The sequence below is a fragment of the Mirounga leonina genome, unplaced genomic scaffold, assembly GCF_011800145.1.
Source record: "Mirounga leonina isolate KUSES-001 unplaced genomic scaffold, KU_Mleo_1.0 Mir_173, whole genome shotgun sequence".
Classification (NCBI taxonomy): Eukaryota; Metazoa; Chordata; class Mammalia; order Carnivora; family Phocidae; genus Mirounga; species Mirounga leonina.
The window spans coordinates 15,623,076-15,646,230 of NW_023270447.1; the positions used below are offsets into that span (position 1 = coordinate 15,623,076).

The 23,155-nt window shown below is 47.7% G+C and overlaps 1 long non-coding RNA gene across 1 annotated transcript; it reads right to left on the bottom strand.

The window, feature by feature from the left end:
* Nucleotides 1–6,510: 6,510 nt before the first annotated feature.
* LOC118019119 lies at nt 6,511–9,671 on the bottom strand. Its single transcript, XR_004681579.1, has 3 exons — nt 9,583–9,671; nt 8,184–8,294; nt 6,511–6,638 (listed from the first exon to the last, which is right to left on the bottom strand). It is a non-coding gene; the product is annotated as an uncharacterized LOC118019119 (long non-coding RNA).
* Between the last annotated feature and the right edge of the window lie 13,484 nt (nt 9,672–23,155).

Genomic DNA, 23,155 nt, shown 5'->3' on the forward strand with positions numbered 1-23,155 from the left:
GATTGGTTGTGGGAGGTGAACAGAGGGAGGAATCAAGGGTGATCAGGTTTCTGGCTTGGGCAACAGTCTAGATGGGAGTAGGATAAACAGAGAGAAAAGAACAGGAGGGATGAAAATTTCCTGTGGGAGGAGAACGTGTTCAGTTTCAGGCATGATGTGTCTGAGGTGCCAAGAGACCTGCAACTGGGTACAGGGGTCTGGAATCCTGTTGGCACCATCTTAAAACCATATCCCAAGTCAGCCATCTCCCACCACCTCTAATGCTACCACCCCAATCCAAGCGACTGTAATATCTTATCTGGATTTTTGCCACAGTCACCTAGCTGGTCTCCTTGCTGATGCATTTGCCTTGTTTTTTCTCAAGTCTCCATCAACAGCTGCAGTAGTGTTGTTAAAAGCCACATCAGAATGTGGTATGCCTCCACTCACGATCTCCAGGGAGCTCCATGGCACCCAGTGGTCATACCACTCTGTACAATGACCTAAGGCCCAACATGAGCTGGCCCTGCTACTCTCTGAGTACTCTTTCCCTCAGTGATTCTGCTGTAACCACACCGACCTCCTCGATGTTTCTAGAACTCACCAGGAACCCTCCTGCCTCAGGGCCTTTGCACCTGTCACTCTTTTCTTGCATTTCTGAGGCGCGGTTTCCTTCACCTTCTTTGGGTCTTTATTCAACTATCCCTTTCTCCATAAAGACTTCCTGCTCACCCCATCTAAAATGACATCCCCACTCTTCCCTTCCTTATTTTTTCATTAGCTCTTACCTCTATTAATCTCATACAATAAATGTTTCTTATTTATCATTCTTTAAGGTCTGTCTCCCTCATTAGAATGTAAGCTCCGTAAGGCAGAAATTTTGTCTGTTTTATTTTCTGCTGTGTCCCCCATACCAGGAATAGTTCCTGGCACATGGTAGATACTGGATTAATATTTGTTGCATGAACCAATAAACTGCAGTAAACCAAGGGGGTGAATACATAAGTTCTAGAAACAGACCCGTCTTGGAATCCCAGCTCTGAACTTGTCATTGTGACCTTGGACTGGTTCTTTAACATCTCTGAGCCTTATTTTTCTCATCTGTGGAATGAGGGATTAATAGAACCTCCCACAAAAGATTGTTGTGAGGATGCAGCCAGTCAAGAAATATTTCTGGAACCCCTCCCATGCGCCAGGAGCTGTGTTTAATGGGAATTCAATGAGCTAATGACCCTATGTCTGCCATATTGTAAACGCTCTGTGGATGTTAGCATTTACTGAGTATTAGCAGGGCAGGGAGTGTTAGACAGTCAGCAGACAGGGCTGTGGGATGCTGATCTGGGAGTGAGTGTCCTCGGAGAGGCTGAGCTGGCCCGGCAGTGGGGGGTGGTGAGATGGTGGGGGCGGGGGGAGGGAGGAGACAGGACTCTGCTGACTGCTGAGTTCACAGGAATGGAACCATGAGGGGGAGCTGGGAAGCAAGCTGGACTTTAAAGGCTGTTCAGGGGGTAGAAGGGGAATTCTGGTGTCATCAACAGTATACCAGTGCCAGAACCCCAAAGCACTGTAGAGACAGACTCTCCCCAAAGCCACGAGTCATTCCTCCCAGGATGTATGACACTGTTGCCATGAGAAGAACACAGTAACGTGGCAGGGTCCCACCTACTTCAGACTGGGTTAGGGCTGGACTCGAGTCCCATGCCTTACTACCTGAAAATCCCATGAAAGAGCTAGAGCCTCATCATGGGCAGAAATGGACAATGGCTCTTCGTCACCAGCCAGAGAGCTCTGCGGAGGCAGAGATCTGAGGTTGCTGTCCCTGTCGGGGCCTCAGATGGTGCAGAGATGAGGGTCAAGGCATTGCGAGGTCACAGGTCAGACAAAATGAGAGCATGGAGGCCTGGAGGACCTGCCCTTTCCTTCCAGACCTGGCATGGCTTTGGCCCTTGCTGCCCTGGGCTGTGCCTTACCCTGGCCTTCCTGGTAGACTTTTCTGGAAGACTTCCCAGGGGCCTCTCAGCTCCCCGATGGAAATTTGGAAGAAGTACCTGCCCTATTTTCGGGTCTAGGCCCTAGGGATGAGGGAGCCCAGGATAGCAGTTATTTAGACAAGAGCCCCTCAGGCACTCTGGCTCCTTCAGTGCCCAGGAGGTATCTCCCCTCAGGAGGCTTAGTGGTGCCGCGTCTCCACAACACACAGCAGGGCCCCCACCGCATTACGGCACAGAAGAGGCTGAGAAGTCAAACCCCATAGAGCAGGTGCAATCGCAAGGCTTAGCCACCCCCTCCCACCCCTCAGTAATATATGTTGCATGAGAGACACCTGCAGTTCAACACATTGTCAAAAAGTGAACCCCTCTGTCACCACCAACTAGGTGTTGAGGGGACCACTGCCGGTACGCCAGGATCTCCCCCTCAACCCCTTTCTGATTTCTATTCCTTGCCTCCCCCTAAAGGTAATTACTCTGCTGCCTTCTGGAACAATCATTTAGATGTTTTGTTGGTTTTGTTTTGTTTTGTTTTAACAAGGCATCATGGTGCAGTGGGAAGAACAGGGCTTCTGGAGCCAGGAGGGATTCCTTCACATCTTGGTTCCTCTCCTTACTAGCTGGGTATCGTTGGGCGGACTATCTCACCTCTCTGCATTTGCTCTCTGTATTTGTGACGTGAGGACAAGGACTGAATGTAAGCTCATAAAGTGGTGTGAAAGGTTCAGTATGCATTCGTACATGTGAAGCCTCGGATAGTCTGGCCGCTGTTCACAGCATGCCACCTAAAAACACATCCCCGAGCAAATGTGGTCCAGGGGCTAGTTTTCCAACTCTGGATTCATGGAATCACACCATAAACCACCCAACAAATGAACAAACAAACAGGTGTGCGGAGCCTGTATGATAAAAACAACAATGGTGATGGCAGAAAAAAAGGATGGGCCAGTTGCTGAGGTTCTGGAAACAGGAGAAGCCTGACATGACGGGCAGGGGGATGAGGACGAGTGCACCAGAGGTAGTGCAGACAGATAATGAAGAGCTCGACAGAGAAGTGTAACTGAAAGGACACAGCCTGGGGCTGAGGCATGGGAAGGGCTCTGGGGCTGCGAGGCATCTTGCCTCCCACTAACCTGCACCAAGGGAGGTCACAGGAGGACAGCGTTTGGAAATAGGGAAAAGCGTTGCTCTTGTGGACCTCACTGCGCTTCCTTCACAAGGTGGTGGAGTCCACTTCCCCATTCTGCCTCTGGTTGCTTAACCGCACATTTCCAGTCCCGGCCGCCAGGCTCAGTGCAGGTCACTGCACACACAAGGCGCCTTTGGTTTCAGGGCAGCCTGGACAGGGTTCCAAGCCACGGGGGCCCTTCTCCCAGAAAGGAACAGCCTTGTGCTCAGGGAGCCAAAAGCCCCCACTCCCAACTGCATGCATCCTGTGTAGAGTGAAACTGGAGATGTCAAGCTATTTCATAAAAGTGCCAAATACTTTGTGGAGTTTATGTGGTTTTCTTTTGAAGTTACACGTTCCCCTTTTGCTAAATGTTTACTGACCACTCATTCCACTCCAGGCCTTGGGCCAGAGCTTTGCATGCATCTGCCTACTTGATCTTCTGGTCAACCCGGTGCCGCAGCCTCCTAGCCTTCTCTTTCTTACAAAAAAGGAAACAGAGGCATGGTAGCTTGCTCAAGCTCACATGGCTGATAAGTGAAGGAGGCCTGGCAAAGGCCGTGCTCTTGTCCAGTCACTGTTCTGTGTCTCTTCATTTCCCTGTGCAATGGTCCTAGTTCTGCTATCAGTGGGCTGTGTGACTGGACATGCTGTGGGTGAGACAGCGGGAGGAGGCCTGTTTGTAAGGAGGAGGCGTGTGGGTCCCAGGCTGCTGCATTCCTGAATTCACTTCACTTCATGGGGGACCTCCTGAGATGCAACCCAGCCCTGGGCACTTGGGGGCTCCAGGAGACGTAACATCATGGCCTCGGGCCTCCTCAGGGAGTTTCTAATATAACTGGGGCCACAACTGATGGTAAAGACAGTGAATAGTTAATTTCCCCAAGTGTGATTCGGACCAGAGTAGAAGGGCTCTGGGAAGGCAGCTGAATGAGTGGAAAAATGGATCATCTTGAAGGAAGAGCAAATCCTCCTTAACACTTGCTGAAAATAACTTCTCTGTTAGGCAAGTCATCATCATCTGGCTCCCAGTCAGCCCAACCTGCCCAACCCCCAGCTAGGAACCTTGAGCAGCTGGTGGACATGCCTCATTTCAAAGAAAGCACGAACACCTAGAGGGTGTGTTTTCTTTTCCTCCACATAATATACTTTCATGTGACTGTGCACAGGATGAAGAGGGTAGATGGTGAGGAAACAGAGCCAGGGGAACTAAAGGGCTAGCAGGGATTGTGCAAAAGTCACGGAGTGAACCCAGGGGTGGGGACACCACACATGCAGAGGCTGGTTGCTCTGACCCTAAAGATCTAGGGCAAGCAGAACCCCAACTTGACTGGGTTGGGGCCATGACATGGGAAACGGAAGTACTGGATTCCCGACGCTACCAAGTTTAGACTGTCATTGCAAACTAGAATGACCGTACTGTGAAGTGTCGAGCTTGGTTCACTCAGTGAGCCAAAGAGTGAATCTTAGATTGGTTTTGACTCACTCCTGTGACACCTCAGAGCCTGTGGAGAGCAGCGAGCAGCATCCGTCCCAGGATTCTTAGTCTTCCACCCTCTCTCTTCCTCTCCTGAGTTTCCTTAGGGTTCTGTGCCAGCTCTGTTACTCATTCCAACATTACAAGGGGCGATGCCACCCATTTCCAAGATTTTAGTGTTCAGGATAGGCTGATGCTCTCAACTCTGGAAGTCTGGCTGGGAGCTGGGTCTTGGGAACACGGCTCCATCCCATTTATCTGAGGACTCAAACAGTTGGCAATTTTGATTTGGTCCCAGAGCAAGAGAGGGCTCTGCAGTAGGTCCAGCCTGTGGCACATGCAGTCTTGCCCCTGGGGCTCTGTAAACTGGAAAAATCCCCTGGGGCAGGAGGTACCTGTGATAAATCAGAGCACCATGTGTATTTGGCAAGTTGTATCTGGAGAGTTGCACTGTGGATCTCTAAGTTCTGGAGCAGGTGCATGTGATCTGCAGCAAAAAAAGTATGCAGTTCTTGAAAGGCAAGTCTTGGCAGGCTACTGAACGTGGGGAGAGAGTGAACATCTTGCCAGAAGTCATCAAATAGTTTTACATCTAGAGCTATCTATCACGGACTGAGTGCTGTCATTCCCACTAAGTCATGAGGTTGGAGAGGCCAGGCTGTATCTATCTTACACTGATCATGGCATATCCAGGTCTGGTCCTGAGCAGCTCCGGAGGGTATGAGTAAGCTAACTGACCAAGTTGACCAGACTCACATATCACCTTTTCCCATTGCATTGGTGCCTCTTGGCAGAGGAGAAACAGAAAATCTGGGCCTAGCTCTTGAGGGCTTGACTAGATATGCTGGTGTGAGCTGAGAATAGACTGTGTGGTGTCACAGCTCCACTCAGGGGACTCTGCAAAGAGTAAGAAAGCACAAGAAATCCTCCCAATGGACAGAGATTCAGGTAGTGTACCTTGTCATCCCGTTTGTGAGGAGAGAGAAACGGCTTTTGGTAAGAATATACTGGGGAGTCCTGAGCTGCGGTAAGCGGTTTGGCTGCCTGGTCAGGGGTCTGGAAGAAGCAAGATCGGAAGATCGGGTTGAGGTGATACAGGAGAAGGGTATACAGGAGGCCTGAAGTGTAGACATTGTTATACATGAGTGTCCAGCAGAGAATCCCCTACAGAATCAGAGAGACTCAACAACCAGGTAAACAGGATGACTTGATGGGTAGATACCAAGCGGCCTGCTCTCAGTCACCCCAGGGCTGACATCATGGATCTATGACTAGAGTTGCCATGGTGGCAGAAATGGGGGCCATGCATACACCCAACAAGCAGGGTAATTGCCTCTGATCATCATGAGGAGGTAGGATTGCTGCTGCATCATGGGGACGGGGAGGAACAGGTTTGGAACTCCGGGCATCCATTGGGACATGTCTTGGTGTCCAGTTCTATTTGCAGATGGGCAACTATAGCAACCACACCTGATAAGAACTTGGTAACCAGGGGTCCAGACCCTTCGGGGATAAAACTCTATGTTACGTCAGCAAGCAGGCCACCCAGACCAGCAGAAGTGCTGGTGGAGAGTGAGGGGAATCTAGAAAGAGTGGGGGAGGAGGGAGATGGTGAGCATCAGTCCAGCTGAGGGCCCAGCTGCAATGGTGGGGGGATTTGCCTGCTGCTGTGTTTCTTCTAACAGTCCCATGCCTGCAACTCCCTTTGGAAGACTGCCTGCCGATGACTAGACTGCTTTGCCCACGAGCGCAGAGCTCAGAAGGGCCTGGGTGTTTCCACTTCCCCAGGGCACCCCTTAGCCAGGGACTGACAGACTTTGTGAGTGCAAAGCCTGGCACTCAATGGAGACAAACTCACAAGTCGCTCCCTTGTGACACTTCACCTGAAATCTCACAGCCTTGGCTCCCTCCAGCTCCCAGGCTTGCTTCTCCCACTCTTGGACCAGTTTCTTCCAGGGGCTGACCCTTCTAATCACTGGCACTGGCACCTTCCTCGCGGGGTCTGCTTCCAGGTAATCTCCCATCCCTTAGATAATGGGTAACAACAGGTCATGTTCATCAAACATTAACCACGTGCAAGACACAGTAGTAAAGGCTTTTACGTGCCCTGAGCCATCTAATCCTCCAATCAGGTGAAGTGAGCACAGTTGTAAACTCTCAGCAGCACAGCCTAGCACTTGGGGGCACAGGCCCTGGAGGTGGTCAACTCCGGGGTCGAATTTTGGTTCTGCCAATGGCCAGCTGTGTGACCACGGGCAAGTTACTTTCCTCATCTGTAAAATGGGGACGAGAGCAGAGTCTGCCTCATAGGTTGGTTATGAAAAGTCGATGAGTTACTGTGAGTAAAGCGTTGGAAAGTGCTGTGTGGGTATTTGTTAATGAACAACTACTTCACACAAGGGGCAGTCCAGACTTACAAAGACTAATTAACTTGCGCAAGTTCACCCAGTGAAAGTGGCACAGTCAGGATTCACACCCAGGGCAGTAGGATTTCAAAACCTTCTGTTTTGGTTTTTTTTTTTTAAGATTTGAATTAATTATTTGAGAGAGAGAGACAGAGAGTGATAGCGCAGGTGGGGAGGAGAGGGAGAAGCAGACTCCCTGCTGAGCAGGGAGCCCGATGCGGGGCTCGATCCCAGGACCCGGGATCATGACCTGAGCCGAAGGCAGACGCTTTCACCGACTGAGCCACCCAGGCGCCCCAAAACCTCTGTCTTAACTATGACTCCACGCTGCCTCCAGTCAAGCCGACAGCCACTTCCCCTGCCTTCAGATACTTCAGAAGGCCCACTTTTCCCCAAGGCTCCCTGCCCAGTCCTGGTTTGTCTTTGTTGGAAGGCAACAGGTGGAACCTGGGGCTCCCAGCGGCCGCCCCTCAGTTGAGGCCGGCTCTCCCTCATTCTGGATATTGCCTTGTCTTGGGGGGGACTGCCATGTGTTCGTTCTCAAAGGGATCTCTCCACAGAACTACATGTTCTTCATTTCATCTCCCCACCCACCCCTGCCAAAAAAAAAAAAAAAAGACTTTGCTTTGTTCCTGAAGCAATGGCTTCTGGGTACTTTTTTAAATTAAAAAATCCTTTTGTCTGTTTCCCCAGTTGCAAAGGTAGATGAGATAATAATCTAAAGCATATGGAAACATGTAAGAGGGGAGGGAAAACTCTCACTTGCCACCCATGTGGCTTTCTGAGGCCGCTTCACCCACCCAGCCTTGACTCACTAGGGACGTCACTGGCCTCCTAGTGGACCCAGGGATGACACACCTGGCAGGCCCGGCAAATGTCCTTATAAGGCAGCTGCTGTGCTGGGCGCTGGCTGCTCCCTGGCCCGCCTTGCAGCCGGCCATGATGCAACAGCCCTGTGCTGGGACGGGCGGGGGACGGCTCGCTCCTAATTCTCAGTAGCCCCGCTCAGGCTGCCCTTACTTCCTTCTCTGTTGGTTTGAATGTGAGAGATCGAACAGCAGGAGAACCTTAAGGCTGAGGCCATTTATTTTCATGCCATACATTTAGCAACAAAACATTTAGCTGCTGTGGGCCAGGCACTTGATTCCCTTGGGGTCACTACTTACAGAAAGGGAAGAGGTCCAGTTGCAGTGCTGTGCTTCAGGCGGTCCAGGATCTGACATTATAGCTTCTTTTTTATTTTTGTGAGGCACTCAAGGTCCGTCCAGGTCCCGGGACTTGGGGACGGAGGGTAAAATGGAGAAGGGACATTGAACATATAAAGTCATATGCACGAAGCCCAGTGCTTTACATACATTTCCTCATCTAATCCTTGAGGTGACCTAGGAAGTAGGCATTTGGGATTGTAGCGGAAAGTCTCCCTGAAATGTCTACTCCAGTTTTTCTTGCTTTTCTCTGGATCTCAGTCAGCCAGGAGGAGACTCAGTGAATTATTTACATTATAACCTCAAAGGGTGTTTTCTATTTCAACCTTCGTCCTTACAGCTCAGATCAGTCACCATGGTTTCCTTCCAGCTCAGATACCCAAATAAACTACCACGGCCAATGGCAGATGCTTGATCCTCCTGCCGGTCACAGCCGCCAGAATCCTGGAGCCCAAATCCTTGCTGACCTCTGACTCCACCCCCCCCACCCCATCATGAGAGGAAATGCCCCCACTCCCCAACCCCTGCTCCTTCTACAGCTCAATCCCTGGGCTTGAAGTTCACACCCCATGCCACCCCCTCAGTCCTTCTGCTCAGGATCCAGCTTCTTGGCTGGGTAAAAGACCCTAGATCAAGTCGATGCCAGGGGGTTTCCTGAAGCTTCACCTCGTTTGGAGAAGAGATGCTGCAGGCATAATTGTCTTTATGACCCAGACTAGCCTAATTCCTCCCGTGGCATGTACTCTCCTATCTCCTCTTTCATAGCTCAGAGGACAGGTTTCTCTCTTGGACGGCCAGGAGAAAATTCCACTGGGAGAACTGGAAGCATATCCAGATGGCTTCTCCGGGTTTGAAATGTCAGCCACCCACCCCTCTGCAAGTTCCCCCACCCTCGTGTCCCTCGGTCTTCTTCTTGCTCCCCCACTGCAGCCACATTGGTCTTCTTGCTGCTCCTGAAACACACAAGGCTAGCTTGCCAGATAAAATACAGGATTCCCGGTTAAGTTTAAATTTCGGATGAACAATGAATGATTTTTTAAGGATAAATATGCCTCAAAGTATTTGTTGTTTATCTGAAATTTAAATTTAATAGGTGCCCAAGTTTTCTTTTGTTTCTTTATATTATTATTTTTGCCACATGTGGTGAGAATGCCAATCTCATTCCTATCACTGGGGATATGCTTCCCAGGTCAGCGGCAGGACTCCCTCCCTCCTCCCCGGACTCTGGTCTCTGCCCAAATGCCTTTTCTTCAGGGAGGGCTTCCTTGACCCCACATCTCAAAGAGCACCCGCCTCTGCTCCCTCCATCCCACCTCTCCTTGCCCCATTTCCCTCATAGCCTTATCCCTCCTGACTTTACCTTGTCAATTTGTTTGTGTTTGTCTCTCTGCTAGCGTGATCCCGTCCTGAAGCCAGGGGTTCTTGTCCATTTTGTTCACTGCCCTTTCTGCAGTGTCTACTACAGAGCTCGGCACAAAATATTTGTCCGAAACCATTTGTAGAGCGAATGGACTGTTCCCATAATCAAAAGAGAAGAATTTTGAGTTTCCAGGTCAGCCCAAGAAAGAGAAGGTAAGAGAAGAAGGCCCTGCGATAAGGGGTGGGGGAGAGAATGGGAGCAGAGAGAGGGGACAGAGCGCCAGAGGGTGAATTAAGAGAAGAGGCAGGTGGGTTCAGACACGTGTAGGAGTCCACGCAGGCTGCCGGATTGCATTCGCCCGGGGCCGGCCTAGGGAAGCAGTGCAATGTAGGGTTTCAGAACTTGGGCTGTACCACGCAGACTTGGAATTTGAGCCTGGGCTCCACCACCACCTCCCTGCGGTAAGACTAGAAGCACTGAATGAAACTCCAGGCCTCAGTTGCCCTATCTGTGGGACGGGAATAACAATATCTCCGACGTCCTAGCGTAGCCCGGAGGCCTAAATGAGATCATGTGCAAAGCACTTGACACAACGTCTGACACCTGCAAGCTCGCAGGAGCGACAGCTGTGAATGCTCCTTCCCACCCACGGCCTCGCTCCTCCCATCACGCAATTCACCCGGCTGTGGCCCCTTTGATTTTTACGGACTCTGTTGATGACCATTTTCCAAAAAGAAATGTCTTTTTGTTTTTGTTCTTTTTTGGTAATCATGCGGGACAGTGACGGTGTCCATGGCAGTGACTGGAGAAGAGCAAAGCCAAGTGTGCTGTGGGCACTGAGGGTGAGGTCACGCCAGGCTCATGGTGCGAGGACGCAATCCAGCCGCTCCCTGGGGGCTTGGAGGTTTCTAGGAATGAGTTGAGGTGGCAAATGTTAGACCTGGGGTGTCAAGGGCCCATGTCACTGAGCACACGGGACAGGGTGCGGCTGTGACTGCAGAAGCCAGCCTGGCCTTGACCTGTGTGGTCTCTGTGACCCTGTGCATCCCTTAGCCATCAGCCTCATTCTTCCTGTGGAAAATGGGATGATATTTCCTGGTCTGTCTTCCTTACAGGTTTGGATGACCAGAAAATGAAAGACGAATGACAAAGAGCTTTGGCAAGGCTAAGTGACTAGATAAAGCCCAGGACTGTCATGATGTCATCAGCATTGTGTGCCGAGGGGAGGGGGTCCCGACTGGCTGGCTGTGGATCACTGGCTCCGGGAAGGGGGTGCCACATGGACACCCCGTACCTCGTAGACACACGCCCTCTTCCTGGCGCCAGGACAAACCCCACTCAGAGATGTACCCCCATGAGGATAAAATGACACAAGGTCCACCACCGCATCCCCAGGTCAGGCCAGATGTGCAAAGGCAGGAAACTAGCCCCGGCTCTGAGTAAACATCTGTGCTCTTGGCCATATTAGTAATTGGCTACGCTTTTCTAGGATTGGACACATCCGTGAAAATTCCCATGGTCCCAGCCACCAACGAGACAGATGGCAGGCTCCAGCCCCTCTCCTATCACAGGCTCAGCGTTTCTGGAGACTTCTTAGGTAGCAGCACTGTCCGGGGCCAAGTGATGCATCCTGTGGCAGACAGGCAGGGCCAGAATATACTGGCGCCCAGGGCCTCAGACTGGGAGCCTGGCCAACTTGTGCATTTGTGAGGCAAATATTAGCCAAATGGCTACTACACTATGTATTAGAGGCTAGGAGGACGTCGGGGCAAGAGCAGGGCCTGCGCTCTGCCTGGGCCGCCTGGGGGTCCTCCAGCACAGATCGCTTGTATTCCTGTTGAGCACTTGACCGAGACCGGGTGGGAGAGGAACCAGAAGTAGTTTACAGGAGCCAAACCCTGGAAGGCTTTGTTCACAGTGCCAACGAATGCCAATGACCTTCTGACTGGACTCCGTGGAAGCCTGGCACTCACAGGGCTGAGCCCCAGCACTGCAAGTGTCTGGTTCAAATTTCACTTGAATGGTTCTAGAAGAATGTCGGTGCCTTGCCCACACCTTCTGCTCCTTAACATTGCAGCGCACACCGGCGCACTCTGCACAGCCAGCCCTGGCGTTTCCTTGAGCTCTTTTCTCTGACGGCCTGATTCCGCTGCGCCTGGCCACGTTGCTGGTTGCCCACAGCCCGCGGCCCTCAAACAGTGCCGCTGGTTATAAAACCCAGCTTCATTTCCCCTCGGGAGAAATAACACTGAGCCATGTGTCCTGTGCCAGCTGCCAGAGTTTCCCAGTGCAACTAAGCTCCGGTTGTCCACGGAGCAATTTATCGGATCTTCTCCTCATTGGCTGCCCTCCCTTCCCAGTGTCCCCTCCCCAGCCCCTCCAGGGGGTTCGCAGGAGCTCCTCCCAGAGAAACCGCTGTACTTAAATCCTTGCCTCAAGGTCTGTTTCTGGGGTAGCCCAGAAATTCTCATGCGCACCACACACACACATAAACACACACACAATATCTCTGGTAGGATTCAAAAAACTAACAGTGAAGAAAAACACTGGTTGGGGATCAGGTAGAGGGAGCTCGTCATTCAATATTCTTTGTTACCTTTTGGCTTGTGGACTCTATCTTGTGGATTCTATCTATTTAAAAATATTTTTTTAGAGCTACACAAAATATGTACCTTAAATCATTAAAAAGCAACTGTAATTTGACATCCATATAATCGGGGTACCTGGGTGCTTCAGTCGGTTGAGCATCTGATTCTGGATTTTGGCTCAGGCCATGGTCTCAGGGTTCTGGGATCAAGCTCCACTTCAGGCTCCGTGCTCAGTGCAGAGTCTGCTTGCAATTCTCTCTCCCTACCCCTCTGCCTCCACCCCCCACTCGCGTGCTCTCTCTCTTTCTCTAAAATAAATGAAATCTTTAAAAAAATATATATAATCACATGTGCTCTGTATCAAATGTTTACACATTGGAGACCACCAATGCGTTAATTCATGCTGCCAGGCAAATGCTCTTGGATACACTCAGAAGAATTTAGCTTTTCTGCTAATCTGAGTCATGATTTTGAATATTCAGAAAGGTGTCAGTGAATAGAAAGACTGTGTGGGTGTGGGTGATTTCTGACAATTAAGGTCTGTTCATGCCCTCTCACACCAATGAGTACGAATGCACTGCTGTGGTAAACTGAGTAACCACATGCAGGCTGGCAAAGCGTAGGTGATCACCTTCACTCCCCTCTGCATACTTCCTTAACTGTGCAGTTGAACGTTCCTCTCCTGGTGCTCACCTCCTATCAGCTCTGGTGGTACCTTCTGCATGAGCCCGCCCTGAGCTCCCTACTTAGGGTGAAACTCACTGCTCCCCCGCACCCTGCGCTCACTCCTACCTCCCCCCATCCTGCTTATGTCCACATCATTTATCATCTGCTAACATCCCTCATAATCTAGTTATTGATTGTTTCTTGTCTGTCCCCTCCCCACCACCATGAGAATGCAAGTTCCATGAAGAAAGGGAAATTCAAATTCAAATTCTGAATGCTCTCTTGACCTGGGGGCAGCTTTTTCCTTCCTCTTCCCTGCCTCATGCTGCTTGTTCTCCCAGATTCGGGTGAGTGGAAGAATCACCTTACCTTTCAGGGTAGTAGAAGGCTCACCGAGATGACATAAATAGCCGTTAGCCGGGTGTGTGACAGAGACTACATTCTCAGGAGTGTAGTCTGCCCATCTCGCCATCTGTCTGATGGCTTTGGGGAGCCTTCTGCTCCACCCCTGGGCTAGACCAGGCTTCTGCTCTGCTCACTGCCCTAGCACCCTGGGCTCACCTCTGGGAACATCCTCTTGCCTGTCTGTCTCCAACTGTGCTGGGAGCTTCTGCTAGGCAGGAAGCAGGATTTGCTCATCCCTGAACCCCCATTGCCGACAGAGTGCCAGGCGCACAGTATGGCTCATAAGTGCTTTGGAATAGAATTGAACTGAGGGTACTACACAGTGGCCCATTTTGCATTATTTGTGGGAATTCTGAAGAAGGAGAAATGGCGGCATAGAACATAGCCCATGAAGGTTTGTTAGGTGGGCCTTGTATGAGACATGCACACACAGGTGGTTGTCTCATTCTTACAGGGAACTTGGGCCTGTTCTTTCCTTGTATACAAGATGGTTTCTGCTCTTTTCTTTTTATTTGTCTAATCAACAGTCACTCAGTCCATAAATATTTTCTGAGTCCCTACTATTCTAGGCGATGGGGAGACAGCCATGCGTATGTCAGAAGGAGACCGTGTCTCAGAGAGCGTGCATTCCCTTGGAAGGTGTAGAATGGCATAGAATGGGCCCTATAAGTGGTATTGTTTTTAATTTTGATTTCCACATGGTCATTGATATTATAGACAACTATAATTGATTTTTGAGTGTTGATCTTGTATCCTACAACCTAGCTAAACTAAGAGGGGTTTTGTTTGTTTGTTTTTAGAGTCCTCGGAATTTTCTACATTAGTCATTGTTATCTGACAATGGAGATAGTTTTATTTGTTCCTTTCTGATCTGAATGCTATCACGGGGGAATTACCAACTGAGAGAATCATTCAGACAAAAATGTATTTCACCCAAAAAATTCTGTTTTCTCACTCCTAGATTATTTCCCCACATCCACTGGGTGTTCAGGGAACAGAGGCTCACTCTAACATTAGATCAAGCAAGTACTATTAATAAAAACATCTGGAAGTAATAAGATAAAGCATTATGAAGCCAAAGATGAGGGATTTGCGGACTTTTCACATCACGCCTCCTCCATGAGCAAGGGTCACTGAAGAGTGATTCTGCGTACTGTTTGTTCCCCTAGGTGAAGGCCACCCAGGCCTCGGGGCAGGCTTTCTCAAAGCCTCCCCAGGGGAGATAAGCAACCCCTCTTCCAGGACAGGCCGACGTCTCAGCCTCCTGAAGGTGGGCTGGGAGCAGGGACAGACCCCTGGTCTGAGGAGAGGGTGGGAGGAGGCCTTCCGAAATTTGAGGAGGTTCTCCTCTCACCTGGGGGTCCAGATAGCTTTCCAGGGGCATGCGTGGGTCACCACTGTTTCCTCCGTCTCTGAGCGGAGACACAGCTCCCACAGGATCCTGCCCGGTGTGGGTTTAGGTGTGGCTGGAGAGAAGGAAAACAAGATCGTGCTCTGGTTCTCAGTGGTAACAAATCTGGGCCGTGCAAGGAGAACTGTGTCCTTGATGTCACCAGGAAACCGAAGCCAGGGCTGGATGTCCGGACCCCAGAATCGTCCATGGAGATGGACGCGCCATGCTGTGGGAGCAAAGGGACTTTGTACAATGAAATCTCTGTTGGAGTTTGGTAATCACAGTGCTATTTACTTCTCTGATAAAGTGCTGGGCAATTCGTGGCTGGAATATACTAAACTACTCTGTGTGATGCTTAATCAACCCATTTGTTAAAAGTGGATGTGTTTGAGGAGGCTAGAACAAAATGAGCTCAGCTCTTCCCAGCACATGCTTGGCTATGGAGAGATTTATTTAATCTGGAATAGTAAGATATTTTCATCCACTTTCTGGAAAGCAAGAGATGAAAATACATTTTTTTTTTAAAGCTAAGGCTATCCTAAAGTGGTAAATTGGAAGAAAATTTAAAGGCAAAATTTAGCTAATAGAGAGTACTAAATTCTTATTGTTTCTGTGGTCTAGACCACACCAACCACAACAGCTCTTATAGCGGTATTATAACAACACTTTTAACAGCTGCAAAAGTGATCCCACTCAGGGGAGTAGCCAAGGGAGTTTTATCTCTGAGATCCAGATCCTGGCTGTATGAGAATGTTCAAACCAAATGAACTAGGTGCTTTATCTCCATCGAGTGCAAGACTCACCTCCTTATACTCCATGTGGATTCCAATTCCTTCTAGTCCTCCACTCATCTGGTGTCCATAGCACACTAACCCCCTCTCACTACTCTCCCCAGTACTGACCGTTGGATGTCAAGTGGAAACTCCCATCACTAGACCTACCTCTCTGGGTTAGCAGACACTAGGACAAGATATGGGAACTCCAGATATCTAGGATAAGAGCTTAGGCAGTCTTCTCTCCATCGTAGGCTCTTCCTTAGTCCAGCCTGACCTGCCCAGGATTCCTGGGCTCTCTTCTCCTTGCCCTACAAGTCCCTGACCCATCCAGAAGTATACCTACCCTGGACTCTCAACTTTGCAACTTCTTTCATCTCTTGTCTTCTGGTTTCTCAGTTTCACTGAGCCCTACTAGGAACCAACAGGGCATGGTTGCCTATGATGCCATCAGTGGTGCTTCTGAGGTGAGCAGCCATTGCAGCTGCCCTTGGAATCTTAGCTTGAGAGGGCACAGATGACCCAGATCTGCCAACATCTCCCTTTGGATCTCAGGACAAAGAGCAGTGGCTCGTGGGAGGTTTGATTAGTATTGATCCCTTAGCATCACTTTGTGTGGGCCTTGCCTTCTACCCTCTCTAGCTAGGACAGCCTCTGTGGAAGGATGGAGTTTTCACCTTGAATTGCCCAAGGGCATTTCCAGGTAAGCTGGTTATAGGAGTAGGCATCTGATGTGCAAGAAATCTCATGTTCAGTGGGGGATCTGAAGTTGCATTGCTTTCTTTTATTGGGGCTTATGAACCTCCTTCACTCATAAAAGTTGGCCATGGTTATTCCTTTTGATTTCAAAAATCCTGAAGAAGGACTTAACTTGAATGTCTCTAGAAAGATTACCTCAGACAAAACTAATGAAAATGTGCCCATATGCTGTCTTGGCTTCTGAAAGAGAGGATTCTCTCCTCGATGTCTACTCCAAACCCTTACTGCTTTGCTTGAAGCCTTCATTCAATAGGATTTTAAATCCAGTGGCTAATGACCACATGAATTCATTGATTTGGTTCAATGATTCTAGAATGACTTTTCTCTTAACCTTTGTATTTTATATCTCATTGGAGAAAGAGATGTTTTGTTCACATGCTCATTTATTCCTTTATTTGCACAACAAACATTTGTTGGTTTTCTCCTATGCAACTAACATAGTGCCAGGTACCATGAATAACAGATCACCCCCCCCGGCCCCCCGCCATCAAGAGGTTCACCTTCTATTGTTAGAGCCAGATAAAGGCACAGACACGATACATGACAGGTTACAGGTGCTGGAAGGAAGTAAGCAGTGGGTGCTATGGGAGAAGGCCCCAATTCAAAAGCATTACATTCTGGGTTAAGTGGTACTAAAATTGAGTTTTGACAAGTGAGCAGGAGTTGGCCCTGAAGATGAGGGTGGAGGAGGGCTTTAAGGCAAAGGAAAAGTTTGTGCAAAGACAGAAAGACACATGAGAGCATGGTAGGCTAAGGAGCTTTATGGCTTTAGCCCAGCTGGAGTACAGGATAGATTATGGGGAGTGGTAGAAAATCAAATGGGGGGAAAAAAAAAAGAAATTGAGGAAGTGTATTAGAAACCTGTCTCCAGAGAAAAAGACCAATAGGATAGAAACATATATCTGTATGTATATAGATGTATGTGTATATATGTAAATATCTCTCTGTGTGTATATATATATGTATATATCTATATCTATTTATCTATATGTAAAGAGATTTAGGATATGAAATTGGCTCATATGATTATGAGGCTGGCAAGTCCCAAGACCTGTTGAGTGAACTGGCATGACTCAGGAGAGCTAATGGTTTACTTTCAGTCCATGTTCAAAGGCCTGAGAACCAGGAGAACTAGTGATGTAGTCTATGTCCAAAGGCTGGCAGGCTCAAGACCCAGAAAGAGCTGATGTTTCAGTTCACGATTGAAGGCAGGAAAAAACCTGATGTCCTATTCTAAAAGCAGTCAGGCAGGAAAGAATTCCCTCTTACCTGGGGGAGGATCAGAACCCTTTTTGTTCTGTTCTGTTCAGGACTTCAACTGATTGAATGAGGCCCACCCTACCCACCCTAGGGAGGGTAATCTGTTTTACCAATTTAAATGTTAACCTTATTGAAAAACACCCTCACAGAAACACCCAGAATAATGTTTAACCAAGTATCTGGGCATTATATGGCCCAGTCAGGTTGACACATAAAATTAATCATCACAGAAACATAGGCATGAACCAGTGAGAGACCATTTCAAAAGACTGTGAAGTAGTACAGTCAACTTTGGATTACCTTCTCAAAGAGAACCAGGTTTTCTTATTGGCCAGTTCAAGGGGTGGTAGATTGAGAAGATGTTCCTTACCCCTTTTTAAAATCTAAAGATTTTCTTAAAATTACAATAATGGATATCATTTACTGTGCACCTACTATGTGCTGGCTGCTCAGCAAGCATCTCAATTCTCCTGCTAATCCTACTCCCCACTAAGTTTACTGTCAAGGGAGGGGATATTAGTGCCATCTACTTATGGGAAAACCAAGGCTCGAAGAACTGTATACTCAATGCTTACAGTACCTGAACACAGTAGGTATTCAATAAAGATTTGTTGTGTAACGTTAGCCTTCTTGTTAAAGACCATACCACTGACCCTAGAGCCAAAGGACTTGAGGAAAAACTAGTGAGCACAGGGAAGGAAGAAAATATATGTGACTTGGAGTTGGGGCAGGCGGACTTCTGACAATTTATCTGACTCTTCCATGAGGTAGACCAACATGACCAACCTTGAAAAAATTCCAATAATTCCAACAGAGTTTGTCAGCCTCTAGTACAGCTCCTTGAAAATGACCTTGAGCAATTAAACCACACATTCTAGCAGATAATAGCTCTAGTTCTAGTTGACTCAGAAATTCAACAGCCCCATTCCTGGCATGCTTTTGAGCATAATTTTCTCCCTGTTATTAACTCAGAATGCTTTTGTCATAGCTGGTAAGATAGGGACAATGTATGTTTTCAGAGCTGTGTGGTTGTCCTTTGATTAACAGTGTTCATTCAGTTGGTAGGGGATGGAGGGGGAGGAGGAGGGTTGGTTATTGATTTCACAGATGTTACGTTGTTCAGCCTCAGTGAGATGTTTTTCAGGGGGCTAAGATTCTCCCTAGTAACTTATTAGCTATATTTGGAAGCATATTAAGTCTTGGAGGTCACATGATGCTGTTGATGTTCCTTAGCAGTGATTCACGGCATAGAAAGGAACCTTAAACACTTTCCCGAGGGTCTTCCCAACTTTCAACCCAAGGGCGACTTTGCACCAAGAGCATTGGACTTGAGCATTCCTGACTGCCTCTCTTCCCTTCCACTTTGTTCTACTCCCTTCCAAGGCTATGAGGAGTCTGTTTTTCATCATCAAAGAAAATAGATGGATTAATTTTAAAAGGAAATTTAGCTGTTTCATCTGAGCTTGCCAGAAACTTGATAAGGAGATATCAAAAAGGACAATTCAATTATTTTAGGCAATTGGTGAATATCAGAAAGGAGGAAAGGTGGGAGTAGTTTGAGAAAGAATATTCATCCAGGCAGAGGCCCGGGGAAATTCCCTATTGTCTAAAACCGACATGAGTCATGTTATACAAGAAAGGTCAATGGTTGCTCCAGGCAGGGACGGGTTGAGGGGTAGCCTTGTCCTTCAATCTAAAACTGGAAAGTGAAGCCAGAGCCTTTGTTTGAGGTCATATCTCTCTAGGATATCATGTCTGCCTCTTCTGACCACTGCTATCACTACCACATTCAACCGAATTACCATCACCTTTCCCCTGGGTTACTGCAAAAGCCTACTTCCTGATCTCCCTCCTTTCCACAAGTCTTGCTCTCCCCCTTCATGCACTCTCTTCCAGTCACACTGGTGCCATTGCTTTTTCTCTAACTCATTAGGCTCTCTGTGCCCCAGGGCATTTGTACTTGCTGTTTTCTCTGCCTGGAATGCTCTTTCCCCCAAATAATTGCATGGCATACCCCCTCATCTTTAGGATTCTGTTCAAATGCTTCTTTCTTAGGATGCCTTCCCTGGCTATGCTCTTTACAATTGCAACTCCTGCCTACCCTCCCTCCCTTAGTCCTCCCTTTCTTGATGTATTTTTCTCACTAGCATTTGTCATGACCTAACATACCATATATTTTATTTACTATGTTTTACCAATCCATAAGGCCAGGATTTTTTGGTCTGTTTTTTTCCACAGTTGTAGCCCCAGTGCTTAAAAGCATACTTAGCACACCCTAATGCATATTACGTATTTGTTGAGTGAAGACATGAATGAATGAAGCATTAAATGAACGACTAAAATATGCCAAGCCTTGAGCTGCATGTGCAGGATGAAGAAGGCACACTGCCTGTCCTGAAGAAATTCATAATCCATTTTGAAAGCCAGTGCTAAGAGAACTGGTAGTCAGTTGTTTTTGCTGGGAGACACAAAGACTCACTCGAAAATGCCCTCAGAAATTGAAGTTGATTTTAAGGATACCTGTGGGTTAAACTTGGCCTAAGAACGAGCAAGCCACCAGGAGCTGAAGGCAGCACAGGGAACCTCCCCCTTTCCTTTTCTCCCACAGTCTCCCTCTATGGTAGTGTTTCTGGCCCATCTCCAAGGTTTGTTCTGCTCACCTGCCATGTTGCCCACCCCATTCCCAACTCTCTTGTCTAGATCCCAAAAGAGCTGCTCTGCCTGATGTTCATTATCCCCCCTGTAGGGCAGAGCCCCTCACATCTCATGGGTCACTAGGCCCACCCAAGGGTGAGCTGTCCTTCACTGGGTACCCACTCTTAGAACAGCCTAATTCTGGTTCCCTGAGAGGGACCCAGGGTCGGGTTACTCAGCCAAGAACAGGAAATGAATAGTACAAGACAGTTTGGAATTCACTGAATTTTTACATGGATTACTTATAATTACAGAAAAATGTAAAGTATAGATAAGAAAAATAGTCTAAAATCCTAGACACTATTAACATCTGGTATACCCTTTCCCTTGTGCATACGTATTCTTATCTTTCCTATAAAACACTATACCCACTATGCATATTATTTTATGTTGTTTTTATCACTTATCAGCCATAACTCATGAACATCATTCCATGTCTTATCTAGAGGTATATTGGTATTTAATTATTGAATTGTGTTTCATTTTGAGGGTGTATTTTAATTTATTCAAACAATTTCCTATTCTTGGTTACTCAGACTATACCCAGTTTTTGATGTTATGAAAAATGCTGAAGGAATAGTTTTTTTTTTTTTGCTGGGGTTTTGTTTTGTTTTTTAGAGACAGAGAGAGAGCACAAGCACAGGGAGGGGGAGAGGGAGAGAGAATCCCAAGCAGGCTACATACCCAGCATGGAGCCCAACACGGGGCCTAATTCCATAACCCTGAGATCATGACCTGAGCCAAAATCAAGAGTCAGATGCTTAACCAACTGAGCCACCCAGGCGTCCCTGAAGGAATGGATTTTTTTTTATAGAAACCCGTGATAACTTTCCTAAAATGAATTCTTAGGAGCAGAATTTCTGGGTTAGAGGGCATAAATATTTAAAAAATAATAATACTTAACATTTATTGAGTAGTTGCTATATTCTGATTACACATACGAGTAACAACACACATGAAGTAGACACCCTTATCCCATTTGGCAGATGAGGAAACATGCGTGGAGTCATGAAATAACTTGCCTAAGACCCCACAGAAGGTAAGTGGCAGAACCAGGATTTGAACACAGGAACTCTAGCTTGGAGCCCTTAACTTCTACATGGTTTTGCCTTCCTGAGAGAGTAGGAAGGAATGTTTGTAAAAGAATAGAACCTATTAGGGCCTTGAAGGAAGGACAGCCTACCACAAGCAGGACTTTAACCCAATAGGCCGGTGGATAGACCACTTGCTATTGGTGGACAGATTCATTTATTTGACAATGACATCATGACGGCCACCAGTGAACCACAGTCCCCCACTGGTGACTTTGAATGCAGCAAAGATGTTTCATTTTTGATCCTTTCAAGGTAGAATTTTCTTGCTGCCCTCTTGAGCCCAACTAAAGCTCCTTGGTTGAGAAAGTGTTGCCTTTACTCATGAAAGGATTGGTAATTTGGCTGGAGATATGACTCATTTGTCTTAGTAACCCACATTTCTGGAAAATTACTAGGCTGTACCTAACTATTATAAAAACTCACTCTTAAATTTTCAACATAAGGTATATAAGTTTTACCTCAGGTGATAGAAGGGACAAGAATCAGAAAAAAGGGGACTGTGAGTGGCTTTCAGAGAGCAGGCTGTGGGGGAGGCCAGGTGGCTTTCGGCTGGCTCTCTGGTGGCTGAGTCATACGTAGACAGGTGTGTGCTTGGGACAGGATAACAAGTCTAGACTTTACGAAATAACAGTCCTCCAGTCATCAGTGGTGGAAAGACTAGGTGTGACCCAGAAAAGCAAACACTTGCTTTCACCTGTAGACAGTTTATGACGATGTGAAAACTTCACCTGAAAGCTTTTAGCTTCCTCATTGGTGCAGGGACCACATGTTGCCAATTAAGAATTGGTGCAAATGGTCTGACATATAGTTGTCTGAGTCAGAGTAGCTAGAAGACCATTTCTGGGGAAACTAGTACAGTTAGAGAGTACCCGAGTGTTTGACACTGAGAATTCTACCCCCTCCATCTTTTTAAATCCATATGAGATCTATACATTAAGATACTTATACAGTTAAAAGCATAAAATTATTTTACATTTGCAAGCATATGCGGAAAGGACATCCACCACCCAATTTCCTAGAACAGAGCTCTCCTTACCTGTGTAGAGAATGAGTACCAGACGGCAGCACCCCTGAGAAAACACTGTGCCCTGAGTTTATTGACTTGTCCATCACTTTCCATCCTACCTGGGTCTTCAAACCTGCGACACTTTCTCAGGCATGTGGCTTTCTTTGCAGTGGGCACTGTTAGGTGGCTTTCTGCCATGGACCTTGTGCCCACCGTCCTTCTCAACTAAACCACAATTCAATTCAGTATCCCCTCCTTGGTGAGGACCCTGTGCTTCTGGTGGGCTGGGACCACCCCCAGCTTCCAGAGGGGGGCTCTTGATGCAGTTAAGCCAATCCAAGTGACCCCAATCCTTTTGCTATTCCTAGATCAAAGCCTGAACATGTGATTAAATTCTGACCAATAAGAAATGAGACGATCCTGGGGGAGGGTTCAGAGAAAGATTAGTTCCCTCTTCAAGAGAGGCAAAGGGATATTTCTTTTATTTGACATTTTTGTGTTTTCACGTGGTACTTGCAGCCATGGCTGCCATTTTATAACCACAAGTTGATAATCTGAAGACAAGCCAGTAGATTTGCAGAAAAGTGGAGAGAAGCTGGGTTCTCGATGATGCCACTAATTTGGGAGCCATTCTATCACAGAGCTTTTTGTTTTGTAAAATAAGAAATGTTCTGAGTTGTATAAGGCTTTTTGAGCTGAGATTTTCAGTTCCTTGCAGTCCAAAGTATTCTAATACAATCCCCCAATGTTTTCATACCCAAAAAGTTTCTGACGAGCACTAGGTGATGTTGGAAACATCTAGCATCTCCTCTTCCAGGGAAAACATTCTAAAAGGCATCCTGGCAGGGCACCTGGCTGGCTCAGTTGGTAGAGCATGGGACTCTTGATTTTGGTGTTGTGAGTTCAAGCCCCACTTTGGGCATAGAGCTTACTTA